We start from the raw sequence: 9,670 nt of genomic DNA, 5'->3' as shown, positions 1-9,670 counted from the left end.
TTGGTGAGCTCCTGACCGCCATATTATGAGTAAACTCTGGCCCGCAGCGGTGTCACTGACGGCGGTGGATAGTTTTTATATGTGTTGATGCATGTATGTCCATTCCGACTGAAAAATTGTCATATGTACGTGCATGCATGACAAATATAAAAAAAAACGAGTACGAGTACTGCCCCAATGTTGGAGTCCAGACAATGCTATGTGCCCGGCCCAGTCAATGGGTGATAAAAAGTTAAATGGACTTACCTTGATTACTGCGCTGACAGGGTTATTTCCGTCTGGATGAGGCTTGCTGCTGTAAAGGGAGGTCCTGGAGGAATTAATCCACATAAGTGACTGCAGGGTTGATAAATAAATAGGTGAGCATGCACCCCAAATCCTTCCATTCTGCTGACTCAGAGCAAGCAGTCCCACAGCCACATCGGCTCATCAGAATGGTAACTCGTTATTCTGATGACAGTCCCTTCGTCCGTACTGTCCGCTGACAGCTGCTCTCCCTCTGCCGCTGCGGTCTTCAACTGGCTTGCGGCATTGATGGTTCCCCGGCGGTTTTCCTGTCTGAACACTCTCAAGATGGCAATTTGGCTGTTGGACCACCTAGTTGGCAGTAGGTGTATCCAACGCCGATGCTACGATGGTTCAATGACGATCAAACTCAAAGTCAGCCCCTTACCCACTTTTTCTGGAATGGTGGGAAAGAGGGCCTGAGCATGTGTCTGTGGCCTGGGAATACAGTTTGGATGCTGTGGTCAAGGTGACAGGCATTCATGGCTCTCCTCCGGTCATGATGTAATTCTCTCAGAGTCCGGTGGCAGGTCTTGGTGCTCCTGGATTCGGATAGTTGAATCTTCCCCGGCAGATCCTGGACCGCTTCTTATTCATGGCTGCATACGGTTCCAGGGTGGTGGTCCTTTCACTTTATTACATCCCACACCTGGCAGACAAGGGGTCATAAAAAGCACCACAAAGAGCAAGTGACCCTTCAGGTAACAGCCATGCACAGGGCATCGACCCACCTCTTGTTGTAGTGAGGCAGCAGGGCGATCACCCTCAATCTTTACCACAGCTCCCATCTGGCATAAGAGGGTTGGTAGTGGCCTAAAAAAGGCGATGGCCCCCTTCCGGTCATGGTGCTGCACAAGTCAATGGCCCTTCTCTTGTAACAGTGCGCCACAATGGTGATGACACATTCATCCCCATGGCCCTCACCTAGCAGTTGACCAGTGGGGCAGCCCCAACAGATTAGAATCTCACACTCTCCTCCCGGGAATCCACTCGTTTCCACCTGACCTCGCTCCCTCCAGGCAATTTCTTTCTTCTTACAGGGTCCTGTGATCTTGAGTGATTCTGAAGCTGGTGCTTCGGGTTCCAGGGCAAGTACTCTCGATTGCCCTGGGAAATAGCTGTACACAGTGGGGATTTGCCCACATGATCTTGCTAGATGGCATGCCAAAAAGCCATGCACATTGGTGGAGGTGCTAAATATGTTAAAAAACACAATGAAAAATCTATATTAAAGTTAAGTATTGACATAAGATAAAAACAAATGTTTAAAAACAAAAAAATGAAATTCACCACCTGCTCTTTACGGAGTTAATTATGTTTCACCACCACCAACTGCTTTGAACTCAGATATTACATCACGCATGACATGTTACATGACATCATTGATGACATCATTGATGACATCTCAGCGTATCCAATCCTGACATCTGGAAGCAGGCTACTAGGGTCAATGCAATTTCTGGTTTGTAATGGGGCCAGTTAGTTAATGAGGCATTTTTTTCCAGAGATTGTTCAGCATACTTCATAGCTGTGTTCAGTAGAATTTTAGCCATGACATTCATATTATGAGTGCCAGAAGTATAGGCTGTATGCTTAGATGCCATTGCAATTACACACATCAAAAAGAGGTATAGATTCTGAATATCGACTCCAAAATATTGATGGTACTAAATGAGAAGGTAAAAATATAGTGAGTACAAACAAATTGAGGAAGGGAACATACAGGGCAATTATATTTTTTTTCTACATTAATAACAATATTTAAAACATTGATTACTTGAATATTATGGTATTTAATATTGCTTTGTATAGTAATATTTTAAGGCTATATTGTTAATAACGACCTAAAAAATAATATAAACATAACCTTGTTTGATTTTTCAGGATGTTGGGTTTTATTGGAGTAGTTTGTGGGTACTGTTTTCTAAAATATGTAGTATTTTCTTTTTTCTGGGTGTGTTAGTTGATTATTGTAATGAATATTAATTTGGTCTTTTTATTCTTGTATTTAGGGCTTATATTTTTGATCTTTTTTGTGAGTTGTGAGTTTAATTGGGGAATAAAGTTAATCTTGTATGTTCATTAAAATGCATTTCACAATTGAATATTTATAAAATGTTAAATGTTTTATCTATGTCATAAATTAAATAAAAAATGGAATATACTTATAAATATTTTAAAACTAGTTTACTTCACTTGAAATTAAGATATCATGTTATTTTTACTTGAACAGATAAAATATTGTTTAAAATGAATTTTAGCTAAAAAAAATGTTCTATCTAATATTTTATTAATAATAAATACAGTTAAATAAATGAGTAATATTTTAAAATGTAAAATTTGAAAAGTGCATTTGTTAATTAAAAGTAAAATGTTCGCTAAAAAATAATGTTTTGGCCACACTAGTTTTATCATTAATTGTGACATCCCTATTTACATGCACTTATCCCACTGCTTGTAGGACTGTAGTTAAAATAGCAAATATGCCAAGTGAATGGGCAGCTCAGGGGCACCCCTGTGGCCCTCTGCACCTGTTCTCCGCCAGTCTTTTCATGGTGGCAATACCACCTTGAAAAGACTGGTGGAGAACAAGGTCATAATCAGCAGGTAGGCACCGCCCTGGCTGACTGCGACCTCTAGCTGCCGTCAACCTGTTGAGATCGCCAATACCAGTGGAGACAGCGGAACCCTGATAGTGTGACCGCCATGGTCTTAATGTGGTGGTGCTGACCTCCACAGCGAGGCTGGTGGTCTCAAGACTGCCAGCCTCGTAATGTTGTAATTTATTTTAAAAAAAAACTTGTGGTGAAATTTGGGAAAAGGGAGTGAAAACTAATATGGGAAATCTATGCTATGTATATAATCAAATTAGAATTGATATTTAAGGGGACTGGATTTAATAACAGTTACCAGTTAATCTCACTAACTGTTTGATATAGCTAGTTGTATCATATCAATAATCTCAAAATAAATTATGTGATTAGTAGAATGATATGGACAAATGAATTTGAGTATACATCAAACAATCAGGTCAATAGTTTTTTCTTTTTTGTTGATAATCATATTTGACATTGTTTATTTAGGTAGTAAAAGTGCAATGAATGGATTGGATATATAGCACATCCATTATTACAAAAGAATACTGTGATTACACTGCTATTATTGACACTTTCTTTTATTTAATTTCCAGCTATCTTTTCTTTTAACATTATTTCTCATGTATTTTCTTGTGTCTTTTCCTATGTTGTTCTGATGTTTTATCTTATAATTTTTCTTGTAAGCATTTTTAAGTTCTTATATTTTTTCCTACCCTTTACATACATTTTTCCTATGTTTTTTCAATTTTCCTTTTTTGAAGTTTTGGTTTCTGATTCAATTCTATCGCGCCCTAATGTAACTATAACTCACATCTTTGCCACGCACAGGTAATTACTCCACATATTATATAATTGATGATATCTTTGATATTATCACTGCAACATTTGCAATAAAATTATTGATAAGAAACTGTTCATGGCGAGGGCGTGAGCTATAGTTACCTTAGGGAGCGAGTTATAGTTACTTGAACTAACTCTAACTATAACTACAGAATTTCTGTGGTTTTGTGCAAGTAAATTCAGAACCTAACTATGACGTCCCTTGAACCTTTGTTTTTTTCAGTGAATATACATTAAAAAAATATATATACATATACATATATATTTATATATGTATATGTATATGTCTATATATATATATATATATATATATATATATATATATATATATATATATATATATATCTAGAGAGAGACTTTAATAATGGCATACTTATTAGTACAAAAATCATAATATGGTAGATATTTTACATTATAAAACATTTTTATTTAAAACGCTTTTATCAATTATATACATTTAAAAGAATTCTAGTAGACATTGATCTTAAAATGAAAATAAAAATATTTTCACAAAGAAATTAAATTTTAATGTTTAAATGTAAAAACTATTATTTCAAAATCTACAAATCTGTAATTAGAATATACAAAGAAGACCGCCAAATTATGACATTGGCACTGATGCGATCAGAATACTGCCAAAGCACCGCCAGTTCCGCCAGGGCGGTCAGACAGCTGCGGTCAATTAGAGCCAACAACAGTCCGGCAGAGACCATGTTTCCGTCTGACTCATTACGAGGTTGCACACTGCCAACATTTTGCTGCTGTCAGACCACCACGGAACCCAGGCAAAAACGAACAACATAAAAGGAGACCCTCACCTCCAGAAAGCCAAACTTGTACGGAGATGCCATGGAACCAGAACTAGATGTCACCCAGCTGCTCTTGCTCACAGAAAGACAATGGAATAATTGCCAGAGGGAACGACAACAACCCTAAGTGCACAAATGCACCTGTTACATTTGTGAAATGTTAAAATCTGTACAGTTACATTACATACCATAGGGAATGGGGTATGAGGGCTACACTCACACATAACAAGACAGTGACACACACTCACATACAGCAACAAATACACCCACACACACACAGCACACACATTACAGCCAGTGCGCACACACACACACACACACCACACGTCAACATCACACAGTTTTGCATGTCAACACAGCACAGGCCCAGCCTCACACAATCCCATACAACATATGAACTCGTAACAACAACACCACAACTGTATAATTATAAACACATGTCAAACACACACAACTGACACTGGCAAGGGACTCGACACACATACTACACAATGTCAACCATCTGTGATGGAACACACACAATTACACCATCATGCAACCTAGCAATCGACACACACATTACACACACACATCATATAAGACCTATGATACCATGCACAATACATACAGACTCAAAAATTCCAAACACACAAAGCCACACAGACCAACAGCAAACACATATCAACACAACAACATTTATGCTCCATACACATACAATCTTGTTTTCTCTCACATAGATACCCTGGCATGAGAAGAGTCAAAGAACCTCCAGTGTACCATCCACTAGCAGAACTGCAGACCATGGAGAATTTACATGTCATCCGGATCTACCACCTGGCTAGGTAGACAATCATTGATCTCTGACGTCAGCTGGAGCCAGATCTGATGCCTGCCATTCGTCATCCCAATAGCACACCACCTATTGTACAAGTTATGTCAGTGCTCTACTTCTTGGCCACAGGCTCCTTCCAAAATACCATGGCCCTAACTGCAGGGATGTCTCAGCCTAGGTTCAGTCTGGTCTTGAAGGCTGAACTGTCTGCATTGTTGAAACACCTGGACAGCTACATCAGATTTCCCCAACGTGAAGATTTGGCCTATGTGAAGGCTGATTTTTATGTTTTGGCACACATTCCACATGGGGTAGGAGCCACTGATGGCACCCATGTAGCCTTGGTTCCCCCAAATGGCAATGAACAGGTTATAGGAACAGGAAGAACTTCCACTCCAATAATGTCCAAGTAGTCTGTTTGGCGGACTTCTACAGTTCACAGGTTTGTGCTGGTATCCGGGTCCAGTCCATGATGCCTTCATCATGCAGAACATTAATGTCCCACTGCTGATTACCTGACAGTACACAGAGAGGGCTTGTCTGCTTGGTAAGTCACATATGTCATGTATGAGTACCGTATGTCGGCTGCCAAATGTATGGATATCCAGGAATTTGGTTTGCACACATTACTATTCCTTACACAGGACTCTGGCTACCCAAACCATCCCTGGTTGTTTACACCAGTGAGGTACCCAACCATGCCAAGGGAAGTCTGATTTAATGAGGCCCATGGAAGGACAAGGCGTTTTGTAGAGTGTACATTTGGGCTCCTGATGGCAAGATTCCATTGCATCGATGAGTCTGGTAGAGTCCTCCTCTACTCACCTGCCAAAGTGTGTTAGATCGCTGGGGCCTGCTGTATGCTCCACAACCTCACCCTGAGATGTCAGATACCATACATCCCAAATGAGGAGGAGACAGCAGTTTCACCGGATGAGAATACAGACATGCAAAGTGAGGGTGACAGTGATGATGATGAAGCTGGAGACATCCAGCAGATCTCATCAATCAGTACTTCACCGGACTGTAGGTATATGTTTTTTTTGTTAAAGTATTGGTTCAATGGGGTATTGAGTGTGTTAAAGATGCTTAGGAAGGGTCTTTGTATCAGACAAGTCATAAGCTGCTTAGCAGCCCATAGCTCCGATGTGCATGCAAAATAGTACATGGAGTTGTGTGCAGTGTGATTTTCACCCTAGTTTAAGTTTGTCACAATGCACCATTATATGTGGGACATGTCTGGATGATTTTTTTAATACTAATTCCTGCGTATTCCTTATGTATCACATTTTAAATTGAAAGATTATTTTACAAAGTCATCCTCATTTGGTCATATCTGAATGTGTCACAAGCAGGTGGGATTTGCAGGCTGGCATGTGAAGTGAACATGGATAGATCCAAGTACTGTATGGCATTGGATTGGTGGTATGTGAGTTCCATGCCCAGACTGTCAGGACAGTGGGATGGTAGTGTTCTATTCCACACAATAGACCTGTTTGCCATGATATGTGGACACATTGTTGTAATGTGTGTGGTCGTGTGTCGCTGACACGTCATCCTGTGCAATCCATGACCTCAACCTTCTTATTGGCATGATATTGGCAATAACATACTTGTATATAGCTGTCACTGTGTTTCCTCATTGCAGGCCACTGTGCATGTGAGTCAAGACTGACATAGGTGAGTAGCATTCCTACAGATACCTGACAATCGTAACTGGAAGGTTCCATGACTGATGACATTTGTATTTCTGTCTGAAATATGAGGTATGGAAGATTGGGAGGTATGGTATGGGTATGTGAAATGGCTTTAGCTGATTATACATTGAACCAATCTGTTTGCCTATTTGGATAGACAAATACTGCCATGTCCCTAACTTCAGTAGTCTGTGAGTTGCTAGTTATTCACACCTATTCTGAAGCACTAGATTGTGCAACTGTACTTCACAGTGTGGGAATTGGCATATTCTCAACCTATGTGTAGGAAGGCTCAATGATTGGGAATATAAGTTTGTCCATTAGTATCATTATATTCACTTTGTACCCTTATTAAACAGTACATGTGAGATGGGACTTGGCAGATTTGGTTCATTTGTGCATATCATTTATATGCAAGAGGTATAACAGTAAACTGGTCAATATAGGTGACTAATAACTCTCAAACATGATCTGTGGTTTTGTACTGTTTATTCACAAGTGCACAGGTAAATACAAGGAACTGAAACAAATAAAAAAATGTGCAAACAGTGAAGGGTTCATTCATGGTGGATGTTATCATCAGGGTAGCAGCTACCACATTTGGAGTCTCAAGTCCATTATCCATGTATCATTAGAAAATGGAGATTGGTTGTAAAACAGTCAACAGACTGTAGGTGCGACACACAAGGGGAACCAATCACTTGAGGGTCACTTTCTGGTAGTGGTTGTTGTCTTGGCATCTGCTCCTTCTGGTTGTTTGGTGGACATCCACATTTGCGGCGGATTCTTCAGCTACAGAGGCAGGGGTGTCTGAGGCATGTCCTTCTGCTGGCAGGGCCTCCATTCCACTGGCTTCACCAATGTAGAAGGGGCTGATGTACCATGCCCAAAGGAAGGGGTCAGCAGCTGTGGAAATAACCTACTCAGGGTGATATTTTATGCCTCATAGTACCCCTGTTAGTGAGTCCATGAGCCTCCCACTTTTGCATAACTTCCTGGTGGTTGTCACTCTGCAGCTGCTTTATCTCCCTCATCTTGGAAAGTACCTGGCTCATCATGCCTTGGGTTTGTTGGTAAACTCCCAAGACTTGGGAGATGGTGTCCTGGCCAGTTGTATCCCTAGGAGCCTCGAACCGCTGAACGCACCATCCCCCCCACGCACCCTACTCCCACATGCCTGTCCCCTTGGAACAGTTTGCCCACTCCCACTGGTGCTAGGTTCTTCATTGTCTGGGTTTTCTAGTGTTGACTCAAGTACCTGTACTGGGGTGCACATGATGGTAGAACCTATCCTTGGAACACAGATTTGGGGGTGAAGGGTTGCCTGAGATGTAGATGCAACAGGGCTGGGAGGAGTAGATGTAGGCAAGTTGAGGCTGACTGTTGTTGACTGACCAGGTGTCCAAGATGGGCCAAAGTCGTCCTCAATGTCCTTACATCCAGGGGTGTTTTCCTCACTGAGGGCTTCAGCGGGGAAGTGGCTGTCTCATGTGTCCTCTCCATGGTCACAATGGCTAGGTAACCTGTTGAAGAAGTGGAACAGGCAGTTACAGATTGTATTGCAACATTTGGTATCAAATTTTGACAAGTAGAGATGCTCTGGGCCATATACAGAAAGGCTTAGGCTGTTGGTAGTGACACCTGCTTCCAATTCAGGGGAACAGCTATAAAGGGTACATACAATTCCTATATCATACACCTTGCTACAGGATGTCAGAGTATCTTGGTAGTTGGATGTGTGTGTTCATAGACTCATATCTTGTCTGCTGTGTGGCTGTACAATTTTCATGTTACCTCCCTGTTGGGAGTAAATCATTATTGAGTCAACAGACAGCTGCACAATGTACAGTGAAAACTGAATTGGCCATCATGCCTGGGCCTCCGTTTGAGTACATCACACTTCATATTTGTGTGTGCACCCCAGGTGAATTCATTTCAATGGATGATTGGATGTTTAAAGGCCAGTTTAGCAGAGGACACAGCTGTGGCTGTGTGTTGGTGGTATTGTACTGGCAGATTCCCATTGCATTGCTGTAATTGCCATAGACTGTACAATTGTGGAGCATTCTGGTGGGTTCAATCTATTTTAAAGTTAACTTGCAAGGCAATTTAAATTGTAGTACACTGTGTGGGTTTTCTTAAAGGTGGGACAGTGCCTGCTGGGAGTCCCTGTACTACTCATGCCATACCCAGACACTGTGGCCCAGTAAGTTCAGTTGACATGTGGGATGCCAGACAGGTGAAGTCGTACAGTTGGACACAGGGGTGGTGAGTGGGCTGTCTGTTAAGATGCCAAAAGGTGATCAGTGGACAGAACTTTTTTAGTGACATTATTGTTGTTGTGACTTACCCGACTCCACTCCCCCAGGTATTCTTGTCAAGCTCTCAGGATGCAGGATGGCCAAGACCTTCTCCCATGATGTGAACGTTGTGGGAGGAGTGGGGACCCACTGACAGTCTTATAAACTGACATTTGGTGCCTGGCAGCTATGGAACGTACCTTCCCCCTGATGTTGTTCCACCTCTTCCTTATATCCTCCCTTGTAAGCGGATAGCTGCCTACAGAATTCACCCTGTCGACTATTCTTTGCCACATCTCCATTTTCCTGGTGATGGAGGTTTGCCAGACTT

Source organism: Pleurodeles waltl, chromosome 4_2 (genome assembly GCF_031143425.1).
Source record: "Pleurodeles waltl isolate 20211129_DDA chromosome 4_2, aPleWal1.hap1.20221129, whole genome shotgun sequence".
Classification (NCBI taxonomy): Eukaryota; Metazoa; Chordata; class Amphibia; order Caudata; family Salamandridae; genus Pleurodeles; species Pleurodeles waltl.
The sequence above is the reverse complement of the archived record's forward strand: the minus strand, read 5'-3'. Positions refer to the sequence as shown.